The following is a 15,657-nucleotide window of genomic DNA, read 5'->3' as shown; positions in this document are numbered from 1 at the left end:
GCCTAACGCGTGGGCTGGCTCGGCAACAGTGGCGTCCCAGAAGCGACAAATAAAAACAATGCGACCGAAGAGCGGCCGCAGCTGTTGGGACAGCTGCACCTCCCGAAACAATGACACGGCACGAGCAATCATCCGGCCGAAAAATCCCCAAGGGACACACTTCCGCGTCGCGCGATGCGGCGCGGGCATCATCGAAAGACAGCAGTCGGCGGCAGTCGATGTCCGCATCAAACGACCGAAATCCGCACTCCGCACGACCGCTACGCCCGACGCCAGAGAAGCCACTCCAAGAAAAAAAAAAGGAAGACGCGTGAGAAAGAAAAAAACAAAATGGCAGCAGAGCGTTGTCGTCGTCGCGAGGAAACGGAAAATAAACGAACTGAGGAGCGAGGAAATCGGCAAATCAAAGCGCGGGCCCCGAAGAGAGCGCGACGCGGCGACGCTTCCAAACCGCCACTTTTCTTCGCCCAGGGGTCGTCCACATTTCTCACGAGCGCGGGCGGAGCACACGCCAGCCGAGCGCGCATAATCTATACTGTTATGCACGGCCCACTAGCGAGCACATATGTGCGTCGGACAGAAACAAACGCACCAGGAAACGCCGGTCCGCGATACAGGCAACCCCCCCAATAAGGATGTCAAAAAGAGAGTAGGGAGCGAAAAAACGTCCGGAGCAGTTTTCTTTTTTTATTTGGGGGGGGTCCTGCAGGGCCTAAAGACCTGCAGGCACCGCCGCTGCCGCGCACTGCATGCGAGCCTCGCGCAGAGAAGACTCACGTTTCGGATCTCCATGCGTTTGGGGAACGGGGGGCAGGCGAGGCGCGCCGCGCAGTGTACGTGCGCCTCTCTTCCGAGGCGCTTCTTCCAAGTGCCAATTTAGGCGCGCTTCCGCGAACAGCGGGCCCGCTTCGACGCGCACCGAAAGAAAATCCCACTCAGGGCGGAACGACAATGTCAATTTCCTGGATTTCCTAGGGAGCGAATAAGGGACAGAGAGAGAGAGAGCAAACCTCGTGACCTTTTCAGCGCGGGAACAGGGATTCTAGCCAAAAGGGCTACTGCGCCCAATGTTCACTTACGAGCTGATGGGACAAATGAGACAGCGTCAAAAAAGGGCACCATCGTGGTGTTTCTCGTGTTTCTGTACGTGTTACATCATCTCTGAAACAATATTAAACAAAAAAAGCCCAATGACTGGCGCTTTTGACGCTGCTAGATTGGTCGTAGCGTCGCCTGCGTCTCTATACTTAAACTGAAACGAAGTATAGCATGCACTGTCGTCGGTCCATTCGGATTAATCTGCAACGGACTCAGAGACATAACACAGTGTTGTTGTTGTTTTTTTTGCACACGTGGCTATTTGGATTGAGTTCCGCGATAGCTTCGGAATCACCAGCGAGTGTAACGAATCACAAGCTCACCCGACTGGTCGAGAGATACAAAGGCGTAGAAAAATGTAATTCCTCTTACGGTCACCGGCGGCTGAAGAAACGCGGCGCAAGGCTTATTATGTTAATTATTCTCGCGTCATGATTTGTCCGTGGGCATTCTTATCGTCAGAGCTGTCAGCGACTGGAGCCTCCTTTTGATTGCGATACTAATTACGCGACCACCCGAGTTTTGTCAAGTGCACTCCTAAAAGAATACCCATTATTCGAACCCAAAGAACATGCACACCAGCACGACTGCACTTCTTTTTTTTTTTTTTTTTTTTTTTTTTTAATCTTTATAAATGATCTCGGCTACGAATGTTTCTAGTCACGTCTATAGACCGATGATCTCTGCGTTTCCCGTAACGTCTCATGTGAAGCGGATTCCGAGCTTTTACCAAATGATCTTGATTCGACTGTATTTTGGTGTCAAACATGGAAGATGTCTCTCAACCTCAACAAGTGCAATCTCGTAAGGTTTACGAACAAAAGGCGACATCTGAATTAGAATATTTCCTCAGTAGTAAAATTTTGTAGAACATAAGTATTTAGGGTTTTTGTTTTCCAGCGAGTTAGCTTGGAACGCACACGCAAAGTATATATCGTCAAAGGCTAGCCGCACATTAAACTTTCTTAAACGCAACTTTAAGCAGTTGCGTTTAAGCATTTCTCCGTAAAACTTGGAGAAATGTTGTATATGACAAACGGACGTCCCATTTTAGAATATGCTTGCCCCGGGTGGGACCTTCACATCTGGTCAAGCATGGATCAGCTAGAGCGCATACAAAAACGAGAAGCGCGGTTTGTGTCGGGTAACTATGATTTTTCTAAAAACTCATCTGCTATTTGTAAGGAGTTAGGGTGGCCACTGCTTGCTGACCGACGGAAGTATCTGAGACTGTCCTTGTTTTACAACATATTCAACGGCCGAAATCCAACTTATGTGTCGCCCCGTACCGATCATCATCTAAAAGTCCCCGAGTACAGAAGCAGAAAAAGTATATTTAAATACGCTTTTTTTTTTCCGAGAACTGTGAACGAATGGAATAGCCTACCAGAGAAAATTCTCCCCTCGACAGTTTCGTCTTTTTTTCTTTTTTTTTTTTTTTCGATTTTGCAGCACTTTTTGTTTGGTTAAGTGTCAATTTGTGATTTTGACTGCTGGTGTCTTTGCCGACTTATTGTTTTTATTTTGTTGTAAATTTTCTTTCCTGATGTCATTGGAACTTTTTCCGAATCACGCATATTTTCGATGTATAACTTTATATTTCATTTGTGTGTGTGTGTTTTTTTTTTTTTTTTGTTTTTTTTTGTGTTGTTTCCCCTTTACAATAATGCCCTGTTCATGTCGATGTAGATAACTGAACAAATAAAAATAAATAAATAAAACACAGTCGTTGGTAACAAGCTCCCCATTGAAAAGGAAAAGCAAGAACCTACTCATATAAGTGTATCCATACCAATTGTTTCTTTTTATTTTATTTATTTATTTATTTTTTTTTTTCTGCTGCCTAAGATTATTACGTAAGTGCCGAATTCCATCGAGCGCCATATCCCAGCGGTTAAGCCCCTAAACGTCCAATAAACCTCAGGACTGAAGCGTACAATGTTTCATATTATAACTGCTTCCTCTCGAATTCGTAGAAATATGCGCTTCGATTTCACCCGCTAAAAAATTCAAATACTACAATTCTCACTTAGCATGCTATTTATCGGACAAATTGACAGTGTCGCCAACAAGCAAAGAGCGGTTTACCAAAACGAGCAAAAAGTACAGCAGTGCTCCATCATCAAATTTGCGGGATTTCCGTGCCAAACCAACGACGGCCATCTGGCACGCCCCAGCGGAGGACTGAGGATTAACGTGAAAACAGCGCAAAAAATTTAACAAAGGACAAGTGAAAGAAGTGCACGGACAAAGCGCTTTGTCCGTGCACTTCTTTCACTTGTCCTTTGTTCAATTTTTTGCGCAGTTTTCACGTTTGACGATGTTAAACCAACTAGCCCAACTTACCGCCTTGTTGGACTGAGGATTCATTTGGACCACTTGGGGATCTTTTGATGTGCAACCGAAAGCTCGGTTACACGGCGCCTTCTCCGCAATAAGCCTCCGTCAGATTGCGGACACCTCGGCAGGGATTTGAACCCGCTACCTGGGAATCCGTAGCAGTGTTCTATCATAAAAAAAACAAAAACAAAAAACAACAGTATATTGGACCTAGCGTGCATTTTTATTCACTCTTTTTGTGGCGCTTTCGCCAAAATAATTCCCGCGCTTAGCCGGCGTTCTTCGATACTCAAACAAGGAAACTGAAAATGTCTTCATTCAACCAAACATGTTTGAACCGCAGTGACTTCGACTAGTATACAGTGTCTTCGACTTGTATATGTATACTTGAATATGTCAGCCGCCTCCGCGGGTGTCTCCGAGGCGAAGCGCTGAACTGCGGATCCCCAGGTGGCGGGTTCGAATCCCGGTTTTGGTGCCAGCAATCTGACAGAGACTTATTGCGGAAAAGGCACCGTGTAACCAAAACTTCGGTTGCACGTCTAAAGATCCCCAGGCGGTCGAAGTGAGTCCTCGGCTCTCCGCCGGAGCGTGCCAAAATGCCCTTCGTTGGTTTGGCGCGTAAAACCCCTAAATTTTATTGATTCAAATCCATCGAACTGCATCGTCCCCACCGAACTTATAGCGACCATCTAGGCAGGCTTAAAAAGCCTCACAACGAATAGGACTCTGACAATGCCAACCAGAAAAAGTATATTGCCACACAGAAAAGAAACCACCATTCCCCTGTTAGCTCGCTTGGGCGTCCAAGAACTTATTTCCGAACCCTCGGCGCGCCGACGACAATCTTTTGTGGTTCCCGATGAAAATTCGTTAGAACCGGATTTCCCAAGCCTAAAGCGCACCATACATTCGATGTCAACAGCTTTGGAGATGTGGCAAATGCCCCCTTTGGTGTGGAAGAATAGATCTATGCCCTGGAAACACGCCAGTTCTCGCCCCAAAAATCACCGTAAAACCAAAACAGAAATTGCGAGCTACTTATTGAATTTACATCTACGATTTCCCGCGGTACAAAATACGATTAGGAATACTTTCACATTCAGACTCACCCTTGGAATTTTCTGCGTCAATATATTTATACACTTGGCGAACCTAAAAGACGCACAAAAAATGAAGTAAGACGAGAAATCGAAGCGGCAGACAACTTCAGAGCGAGTGGGAAGGATCCTCGCGTTACCAAATCGTCGAGTCGCTCTAATCAAATTTTCCGAAAATTTGATTAGGCCGCTTGGTTGCCATCAGACAGACCAAAAAATGTATCGTTTTTTTTTTGTTTTTTTTTTTGTCTGGCGGCACTTTGTGAAAAGACAGCCTGAACTTTAACGTTCCTCTTTACAATTCAGGATACGAAATTACGAATACATAATGCGCGTACACGCACCGCAAGCCCCAAGATACCTCGCAAACGTTTACCGCGTCCAAAAGCGTGATCCCACGATTTCCGCTTAATGACGTCATGAAAGTGTCATGCTATCGCCGGCCGCGATCCTAGCGGAGTGTCACAGCAGCGGTGGAGGGTCGTGGCTCTTCAGGTTGACAGGCCACGCAAGCTTCGACAGCAAGGAGCTGCGGGACGCCGCGAGAACGGCGACGCTCGCATTCTCTCGCCTGTCTTTTCTTTTTTTCTTTTTTGCCAAACGTTTTTACTTTTTAATTGCCAGGATCGCGACATCGACGCCATAACCGGAGCCTGACACTCCGTGGCGTCATTTGTTGCCACTTGGGGACCATGCACGGGCGGAATATAGGACGCTAAACACATCGGACGGAGACGCGTTCCAGGCGCCGCATAATAATACTAATGTTCGTCTCTGCCGCTACACTTGTACGTGACCAGGGCGGTATAAAAAAACGCCTTTTCATTTCCGGTACGCTGCGCTAACAGCGTCCGTTACTTTCCTCATTTATTCGCACGCGGACACCAAGATATTGACGCCGTTTTTAGTGTTGACGAAACGCAGATGCATGCCGAGAGGCTCCGTCGAGACAACAGATCTCAGCAAGTATACGACTGGGGGACGCAGTTGAACCGCATTAACCCGTGCCTACTCCGCTTTTCTCCCTCTTAGGTGCCGCCCGGCGGAGTCTGCCGGGCGGAAATGTAGCCGCCGACGAGCCTAACTCTCGACCGCCGGCTCGTCTGAAGCCCGAACAAAAACCGTTTCCTTTTCTTTTTTTTTGTTTCAAAATCAAGTACAAGACGATGCTTCTTTGTGTTCCCGATTCCTCTGGCTGGCGCAGTCGATGTGCATGCACGACGCTAAAGAACTTCAACGATCTGGGAAGCATTGCATCCGCGCACCAAAAGACGTAAGGCAAAGTTCATCGTAACATCGTGCCGAGAGCTCGGACCGGAAGTACGTCACGTGAAACCTCCGAGCACTTCATTAACGCAGCTTGACGCAGCCAACGCTACGAGCCCATGGGGCCAACCAAGCAGTACCAAAAACGCAACGCCACTTCTTAAATGCGTTAGCATTCATAGCCTTTGGTGCACGCAGCCGTCTTTCCATTGGACGGTCGTGGTTTGGACTGGACTGGTTTCGTGAAATCGAGGCTGCATCCGAAACTGCCGACGCCCGGGAGATCAACTGGCCCTCCGAAGACAACAGTGTGCGGACCGTAGCGAAGTCGCCAAATCGGAAGGCTGCTCAGATGACAGCGAGCCTCGGAACCGTCTACAACACTGGCTGTATACAGACGTTCAGACGACGAAAAGGCGGTCTGGTTAGCGATGTAGCGACTTCCGTGTCCGTCGAAGAGCAGCAACAGAGTTCTTCACTGCGCTTCGGCCAAAGTTTGGTACAGGATCAAACACTGCCACCAGAGGCGCCGCTGTTCCAGATAAGTCTCATTTTATTTTTTGTTTGGCCACTACCCTCTCAGTGAGCCACCTCAAATTCGCGATGAAAAGTTTTGAAAAACAATTTATCACGCACCGACATTTCGTTAAAATTAATCACTTTATGAAAGCACCCATCATTCTGTATTGGCATCTAAAAACAAAACATACAAATACCCCTTTTTTTTTCAAAAAGAAAAAAGATGTTTACAAGCAATAAAGAGGCAGGCAATCCATTGAATGTACGGGTTCACAGTGCCTCTACTCAATAACGCCACTCGCGGTGCTGAATGGTGACGTTGATAGCGGTAGTGAAAATTCATTTGGAGGCAAGAGGGAGAACTGAACAGCGATTCTATTTTGGAGATTATAGCAGAAACGGAAATTCGATCAGGTTACCGAGTGTACAGAGCTGTAGGCGCTTAAATCAACGAGAAACGCTGTCGGAGAACGACCCGTCAACAGCGTGGTGGCTCATTCAAAAGCGGGCTCGAAACGCCGCGATCCCAATTTCTGGTTGCCAGACATTCAGCAGTGCTGGCTAGATTGGCGGCTCCTCGTAGCTCCCTTGTCGACGCCCCGCGCGGTCGCGTACCAAGCTCCTCTCCCATAGCGTTGCGGAGGCGTTTCGCGACCGTATCGAAGGACTCTGGCACCAGTTTGACCACTGCAGCACGCAGCGTGGAAAAGACACCGGCACGGGCGCACACAAAGCGCTTCCGTATATACGCGCCGAGAGACTGAGGAGACGAGAAGGCGCGGGGACGCCGAGCCCTGAATGGAACGGTGCGTGGGTCGTAAAGCTAGCTGCCCTTGCCTCTACTCACTCCTCGAACGCGGAACGCTGGACTCCGGCGTTCGGCAATCGGAGGCGTTCGAAGTACGTATAGAAACAAAGACCGCCTACCCACTAATCATTCCAGTCAAAGTTCGGCGTTCTGACGTCCTCAACTCCTCCTCTCCCTCAGTTTCTCGGCGCGTACACATCGTTCCATCTTAAGTCAGAACACGGTCGAAGCTGCTCCAACATAGGTATACAAATACGGAGCAGACTAACAAACGCGGGTCACAGGGCACTCACTGGGCTCGCTTGGTTTCGCCCATACAATATCTACGCAGAGAAAGATGAACGCCATGACGTTGCGCTTTGGATGCTGTAACGGCTTCGCTGCTCTCGGACTCGAGGCGGAACAAAATATGTAGCGTGAGCGCTCGCACAGTTTGAGCCCTCCCCGCTAAACCTGACGAGTGTCCGTACCCTCGGGTAGAAATTCGCAGTACTCGAATCACTGTAAATAATTTAGTTTTTGAGAAAGTTATAGGTGTATTTCATTCCTTCTGGCGAAGAGAAGATGAACTAGTAATTTAAATGTTTCATGACATAAATTTGCCTTACTACTACAACTTTTATTTTTTCATTATTGACGCTGCTACGCACGGTGAAGCTTACAACTGAGTAAAAACAAGTGAGCTGCAGAGCGTGTCACGGAGGGCCTAATTCGGCCCTCCGTGACACACTGGCCTGTCACTGAACCTTTTATACTTTGAACTTTTGCGACAGAAAACAGCGCTCTAACCATCGAACAGATGTCGGAAAATAATGAAACTGCGGTGCTCGGAACTGCGCTTCCCTATTTCATATCCTCCTGAAACAAAAGAAACAAAACGCGACGAATTTAAAACGCCGCGCAGCGAATCCTGGAACAATGGAACGCGGAAACAAAAGGTTGTCGAATCGACAAATCGGGTAGCGCGAACACTGCGACGTAATTAATTGCGTTGTTTTCCAGAAGTAATTGCAATCGTAACGAAGTACTTTTTTTCTGCAATCTGCGATTACAATTGCGATTACTATAGCAATTTACCCGAGTGTGCGGTGTCTCGGTGCAGTGACGGGCGTCAAAAACTTTCACCCTCTCGACAACGAAACGATGAGGAAGGGGAAGTCAGTTTGTGGAGTTGTCTCGCACGGCCAACATTGCGCAGTCGCAGAATTCAGACCACTGCGCGCGAACAAAGGTTCGAGCCAGGGACGTCGTTGCAACGTCCGAGAGACAAGGGACGGAGGCCGAGCTCCTCGAGTTCTGGTGGGTTAGCGGCGAGACAAGTTATCAATCGCTTCGCATCGTTAAAAAAAAAAAAAAAGAAAAAAATATTCCAGCGCAAATTAGAGGAGTAAGAGCGCGTAAAAGGAGGGAGCGCTAATCTTAAACATGGACGGCCCGGTTTCTTTTTTATTGTTTATGTACTAGCGTATAATTTCTGCCCACACAAATCTAGTGTAAAAAAAAAAGAAAAAGAGAGGAGAAAGATTTGGGAAGAATATATCGCCTTTCTCTCTTCTTTTTCGAAACAGAACAAGACAGGTGTTAAGAAATCGGGCGGGAAAATAAAAAAAAGGAATAAAGAAAAAATACGGGAAAGATAGAGGTGCTCCAGAAATGTAAAGAACTCGAGATCAATTCCTTTTAATCTTGCAAATGGACGTCGAAGATTCCTTTTCGAAGAAACTTCATGCGAAAAAAAAAAAAAAAAGATCCAACACAATATAGAAAAATGAAAAAACAAAAACGAAGTAGGCAAGTAGGACAAACGGGCAAATAATGGACGACACCACTTACTCTTAGTTTACCCTTCCGTGTTCTCTTTTTTTTTTTCTTCCTTCCGGGAGAAGTGGGAGGGGGTGTCATCATCAAGTTCGGTCCGTGTTTATTTTGCCCCTCAAATTCGTTGGATAAAAATACGCAAATCAACCTCGAGAAAACGCCAGTGGACAAAATGGCGGCTCAAACAAATCAAACAGTAAAAAAAAAGGAGATAGATAAAAAGATAATGAGAGAGAGCGCGCGAGGGAAAGGGAGGAGAGGGACTAAAAGCTCAATATCCGTTAAGATATCTTAACGACTTTTTTTTTTTTTTTTTTTCGCCTGCGCATAGTCCACGTAATGACCGCCTCATTACCGTGTCCCTCTCTCTTCGTTAAACTTTCCGACAATGTGTACGGTTCGAATTAAAGGGCCGTTCGCCGGTCATAAAAGAGCCCAATAAGCGAAAGCAGAAAGAAAGCCGAAGAAGGCTAACCTCTAGATATCTCTTCGTCCGGACTGCCCTAATTTGCACTGACCACTGCGAATCAAACGCGCTGCCGAAAAGCGCGCCAAAAACCTCCAGGGACGGTACCACCGTCAGCTAAAAAACCAAAAACTTCCGTTTTAATCTTCATTAGGATAGTGCAACCCGTCACACAAGTGACATCGCTAAGTACGCCAAGCAGTATACGCGCGCCTGCATTAAACGCCTGGTAGGTTTTCTCACTCCTCTAAACATGGGCGTGTCGTGCATATAGCGCGACATGTTGTGACTCTTCCGTGTCCTTTTTGCGCGCGTTTACTGGGACGCATAAATGTTTCGCTGACGTCACAAACCCGTTTTGATTGCACAGAGGAGCACCGTGACCGTTGCCTTCTGAACTACAAGCAAAAAAATGAACCAAGCAAAAGGTCATCATCGTCCGATGCGCTGTTGACCTTGTGCTTGTTTCTTAACCTCACATGTCCACGAGCCGCGGCGAAAGTGTTCATGAGAGATCCCTCGTGAAGGAAATCTCGCGATCTCTCCGCCGTCCACTGGATAAAAACCGCGGACACCACTCCATGTCCCAACCGCGTCCCCAAAAGTCTCAAAACGCTCACCTCTGAGAAAGTCGCCTTCACGGGGCCACACCGCTTCCCACGACGCCAGCTCGCGACCGCGAGACCGCTCCAGCAGAATGAGCAGCGGCGGTAAGAGCAGCAGCAGTGCGCAGAGCGCCAACCAAGTCCCAGCAAGCGAAAATCGGCAGCGGAAGCATCGTGGCCACGGGTAAACCAAATAAAAAACTGTAGCAGCGTTCCGCGCGTCAACCTAGTAAACCTTCACCCGCGCCTTGCAAATTAAACCGGGCGTAAACAAAATAAATAAATAAAAAAAAATAAGGGTTTTTTTGTTTTAGAAGAAGGTCCACTCGAAGACCACGGCTGCGACAAGAGGCGACTAGCACCGACGCAGGGTCGCGGCCCCTCGAGGTCCGGACCCGAGACGAGCGACGAGGGCGGTTCGTCTTTCCCGCGCCGCCGCGACGGATCAAGCAAGAGCAAGCAGCAGGCAGCCAGGCAAGAGCCAACCGAGGTCTGAACGTGGAACGAAGCGACGCAGCTGTCGGACTCTCCCGATCTCCGGAGCAGAGCCGGCGTTTGTTCGGCACCCCTCGCACGGGTTCCTCTCCCTTCGGCCCAACAACGCCAAGCGCCATCTGTGGTTCGGCGCCCAAACCGCAGGCGATGAATTCCGCCTTTTCTCTCTTTCTCCGTTCGCTTATAGTATAAGTTTGAGAGCAATAGTAGTTTGCTGGAAGTTGGGAGTGATTTCGGCGTGTGTTTGAAACACCGTGCTTACTGATTACCAGCTGAACGTTAGGAAAGCGACGAAGAGAGAGAGAAAGAAACACACTGCTGGCTTTCCTAACGTTCAGCTGGTAATCAGTAAGCATGGATAACCAACCGGCTCAGCTACAGGCCATCACTACGTTTGAAACACCGCCAGGAGTGGGATGATGGGATGAAAGAGAGAACTGACAACAATAGCGTCGCCTAACTGGGGGAGCAATATTGTGTCGTGTAACATCGGCGCATTTTTGTGCGGAGCATTTGTATGCTTGCTGAAAAATTATCGCTGGCGATACGGATCCGCCGTAACAATTTTGGAGAGAAATTTCATTTTGTCACTATTTAATCTCGGTGTGTCGGTGCTAGGCCCTCATGCTGGCGACTGTAGGGCTAACCAGTGACTCGCACCCTCGACTCGCCCCCCCCCCCCCCCCCCCCAAAAAAAAAACAAAAAAAAAACAAGAAGTAAGGCTTTTACAGAAAGATACTTCCACTCGACGGAAAAAAGGAGACTGCTTTCTGTACTCTTCGCAAATGAATTCGACGACATTTAGCGAGCAGAGAAAGCGGCGAGCTTGCAAATGCGGAATGCTCCCCCATGACCCCGAGAACGTTTGCGAGGGAAGAACGGGCATCCTCCAAAGAACCCGTTGGGGCTCTCCGAGCACCTCCTACGTCGCTTTCTGCTATGACTCAGCAACTCAGAGCTCGGAAAAATGCCGGGAGCTGGGTAAACTGGAAGACAAAGTGCATCCCCGGGAGTGGCCCGACACCAATCAAAAACAATCAAGCACCGCGATGCTTCGACGGCGGTCGCGTGGCGCTCAGCGGGAGAGAGGGGATGGACAGAGGCGGTGGAGGGGGCGAAGGGCGTGCTCAAATCTGGCGAGGCCCACAGAGAGCTCGGCTACCCAAACATCCCCGCGTCAAACACAACGCTCAGGCTATTTGCACGCGTCGCTTTATTTATCTTAAAACATTCGGCGCGGGCGTTTTTGTTACACTGCTGGCGTCCGCGTTTTACAAGCAGACGAGGTTCAAAGCGGCGCCATTGTCGCCTTTCCTTTATCCCCACTAAACTGCAGATACGAAACTCGCCCATGACAACAAAGGGCAGAAAAGCTGCCTGGATTCACGAGTATTGAAATGGACGCGAAAGAACTTTCTAAGGTTGACTTCGAGTCTTTGACGGAACATCATGCCAAACAAATGATAACCGACGGTTTAATGGCGCAGAGTGGCAGTCCACTCTTTTCCAATTGGATCGGAGCTGTGATTCGGAATGCTAAACGATCTCCAGAGAAATTCTAAAGCACTTCTTCACCGCCTCCGACCCGACGTATACCTTGGCGGGAAAATTTCGCTCTAAAATCAATGAAATTAACAATGTGTGATTGCAGTTACGATGTGGAAACTATCAACCCTATACTTAACGACCATCTATATTGCAAGTCAATGACCATTATATTTTTAATCGGTGACTAGTATATATAATTTGACGCACCGCTAAACTTTACTATCAGGTATGTGCTTACGACAACGCGCATGTGCCTATACAACTGCGTGTGAAGAGACTGGAGAAAACATGCAAAAGGGGCCAGTTCCTCGTAAACGATGTGTAAGCGCAATGTTGACCAACTTCTTTTCCTGGTTATGTGCATGGGTGTGTGCGGGTGCGCACATCGGGTGTGCGTTGCGTGACACTCATTGCAATGGCGGCGCTTAAGCGCATAAATGCATTTTAAGTGCGCAGCTTTTCTGTTTGTTTGTTTTGGGCCAAATTAAAAAAAAAAGTTTTTGTTTTTGTTTTATAATCACGAAAATGTAGCCGGCTACATTTCAGGAGTCAAACATCTCCTTTTATAATAATTTATTATATACCAAATAAGAAGAACGTTTCGTTCGTTCGATTCTTTTGCTGCTCTTTGTCTGGTGCCTCGTCCTATAGAACGTATCCCGTATTTGCTCGAGTAATAACCGCACTGTTTATGAAGAAAACCTGAGGGTTCGCTTTTCCGCGGAGCATGCGGCTTGCCAATCACCGTGATCGACAGCATGATTTAAGCGGTTTACAGGACAGAGATAACGTCTTCGCGCGAAGATACCATCTGTGAAGATTGCATTTGTATGGAGAATCGTGCTCTCGCCCTAGTTATTCGCTATGTTATTTTTGCGCAACGCGATGATTGGCTGTTTATGTGTTCTGTGGGAAAGTAGACGCAAGGACCTTGTTCATAAATAGTGCGGCTATTAGTCGAGTAAATACGGTATTTGAATAGCAAAAGGAACTTGACTACTCTCTTAAAAATGCCTCCGCGTCTGCTTACCCGCAAAACACTCGAAGAGCCAATCTCTGCGATCTACGAAATCAGTTCAGCGAATGATGAAGCGGAACATCCGTTTAGACCTCAAAAATTAAGTCTGCGCTGTGGCATTACGCAATGCAAGCATGACGCTTTGCATTGCGCAATGCTACAGCGCAGACTTCATTTTTAGATCTAAACGGATGTTCCGCCTTTTCATTCGCTGAGCTGATTCCGTAGATCGCAGAGATTGGCTCTTCGAGTGTATTGCGGGTAAGCAGACGCGGAGGCATTTTTAAGAGTGTAGACGCAAACGTTTCGGGAGAATGAAGTCTCTCCCCGAAATGTATGTGTCCAAGAAAGTATTTGCTCATCAAAAGTTGTCTCAACGTATAAATTTTTAAGTGAAAAAAAAAAAAAAAAAAGTTTTAAGGACATACACTCTGAAAAATGCCTGCGCATCTACTTACCCGCAGAACACTCGAAGAGCCAATCTCTGCGATCTACGAAATCAGCTGAGCGAATGATGAGGCGGAACATCTGTTTAGACCTCAAAATTAAGTCTGCGCTGTGTCATTACGGAATGCAAGCATGACGCACTGCATTGCGTAAAGCCACAGCGCAGACCAAAATTTGAGGTCTAAACGGATGTTCCGCCTTATTATTCGCTCAGCTGATTTCGCAGGTCGCAGGGATTGGCTCTTTAAGTGTTATGCGGGTAAGTAGACGCGCAGGCATTTTTTATAGTGTACAACCTATGAAGCTAGCATAACAGTTGGAGTTACGCCTATCTTGCAGAAAGAACAGCAGGTGGCTGCAACTGTAGTAAAATAGATAAATGGGCTAGTTGGTACATCATTGAATGGAAAGCGCCGAATGAACAAGGACGAAGAAAGAGACGAAGTGCTTCGTCTCTGTCCCCTTCTTCGTCCTTGTTCATTCGGCGCTTTCCATTCAAGGCTGCAACTTCGTGAACCCGAAATAATTGACCAATGACAATGAATCTGCCGAGGGAATTCCCCCCCCCCCCCCCCCCCCTCGAAAATACGCAACCGAGAAGGCAGATTTAAACGACCAAGTGTAATCCAAAGGGAAGCCTCGCCAACCTGACCAGTCCACTGCGCGCCGTTCGCCGAGCCAACGGCCACCGCTTTCGTATGCGTGAGAGACGCACAGAGATGAGTTACGGGGACATCAAGCGGGATCGGCCAAATAGCCTGGATACAAAAGATTAAAACGAAGCCCGCTGTCCATGCTAAACATCTCGCGGCGGGTCTAAAAGCTCGCGCGAGCGCAGGCCTCCCCATCCCAAAAGACACAGCCAGCGCGGGAACAGTCGCCGTCGCGATTCGGGTCGCTCGAAAACATAAAGCCCCCCAACTCGCGCTTCTTCCTCCTTCACTCGCCTTTCCTTTTGTCTCGCTTTATTCCTGCGTTTCTCTCAAGAGCGCGTTGGCGAGCTGCTGGCGGGCCGTCATTTATTCAAAAAAATACTGCGACAGTTCCTCTTTTTTTTTTTTCCTCTTCTTTTTGCGAGTGGTTTATTCTTTGCCGTGGCGCGCCTTTACAGCCGTCGCCGTCGGACGCGGATTTGCATGTCGGCCCCGGCAATAACTCGGCCAGTCGTCGCAAAAATCTGCCCTCTTGTCTCGGGGCGCATCACCGCGAAGAAGCTCAACTGTTGACGTTCGTGGTGAAGGACGCGCGTGCCCTGTCCGTATCGTAAAACAAAACGGCAACGTCAACTTGACACAACCGGTTTTCGTCGCGTTCGTTTCGTCCAATCGCTCTGTTTACGGACTTCCCGGCTGCAACACACCTCACAGGTTTACGCGTACGCGAATAGATGTATACAATGCTTTAGCGAGGTGAAAATGCGCGTGTCAAAGTGCACCCTCCCCTCCCCCCCCCCCCCCCCCCCTCCCCCGCGATTGGCTACGCCCTCTTTATATCCATACGTGAAGCCGACATCATTCCATCCGTCCTTGGGCTCCGTTCGGAACCACGATTCGTGCCAAACTGACCCGATTGCGATAATCCCGAGTTTCGAGAAACGTTGACGTCGCGATGTGCTCCGCGCAAAACGTACGCGGGTTACTGCTGCACTTTAAAAAACAGCCCGTGCGTCTACTTTCCCGCACAACACTCGGAGAGCCAATCAGCGCAACTTACGGAGACAGCTCAGCGAATGACGATGCGGAAACATATGTTTGGACCCAAAAAACGCAGTCTGAGTTGTGACATTCAGCAATGCAAGTGTGACGTTTTGCATTGCTTAAAGTCACAACAATGTTTCGGCCTCGTCATTCACTGAGCTGCCTCCATAAATTGCGGTGATTGGCTCGTGTTTTGCGGGAAAGTAGACGCACGGGCTGTTTTTAGAGTGTGCGACGATCGCGCTCTTCCGATTTCCGTTGCAGTGCGTCCGTTGGGAGTCCGCCGGTCCTCGGATGCCGCGAAGCGCCACGGTCGCCGGCAGCCCAATTGCAACGCAGGCGGTGCCGAATTCCGGTCATCTGGTCGTCGCTCAGCAGCCAATGAGATCGCCGCATTGGACCCCACGCCGAAGACCCAATCATGAGTTAGA

General features: G+C 48.4%; 1 protein-coding gene across 2 annotated transcripts in view; it reads right to left on the bottom strand.

Annotated features, from left to right (window-relative positions):
• LOC8030719 (CD109 antigen) overlaps window positions 1-15,657 on the bottom strand; it is a 190,262-nt gene that overhangs the window by 102,950 nt on the left and 71,655 nt on the right. The window contains exon 1 of one of the 2 annotated variants that reach the window (XM_040206679.3): window positions 10,036-10,552. The exons of the other annotated variant lie outside the window; for it this stretch is intronic. The gene's annotated coding sequence lies outside the window, so the exon portion shown is untranslated. Of the gene's footprint in view, window positions 1-10,035; window positions 10,553-15,657 lie in introns of those variants that run through there. 2 annotated transcript variants of the gene reach the window in all.

Source organism: Ixodes scapularis, unplaced genomic scaffold (assembly GCF_016920785.2).
Source record: "Ixodes scapularis isolate PalLabHiFi unplaced genomic scaffold, ASM1692078v2 PGA_scaffold9__187_contigs__length_104089568, whole genome shotgun sequence".
Lineage (NCBI taxonomy): Eukaryota > Metazoa > Arthropoda > Arachnida > Ixodida > Ixodidae > Ixodes > Ixodes scapularis.
Note: the sequence above shows the minus strand (reverse complement) of the source record. Positions and strands in the feature narration are given on the sequence as shown.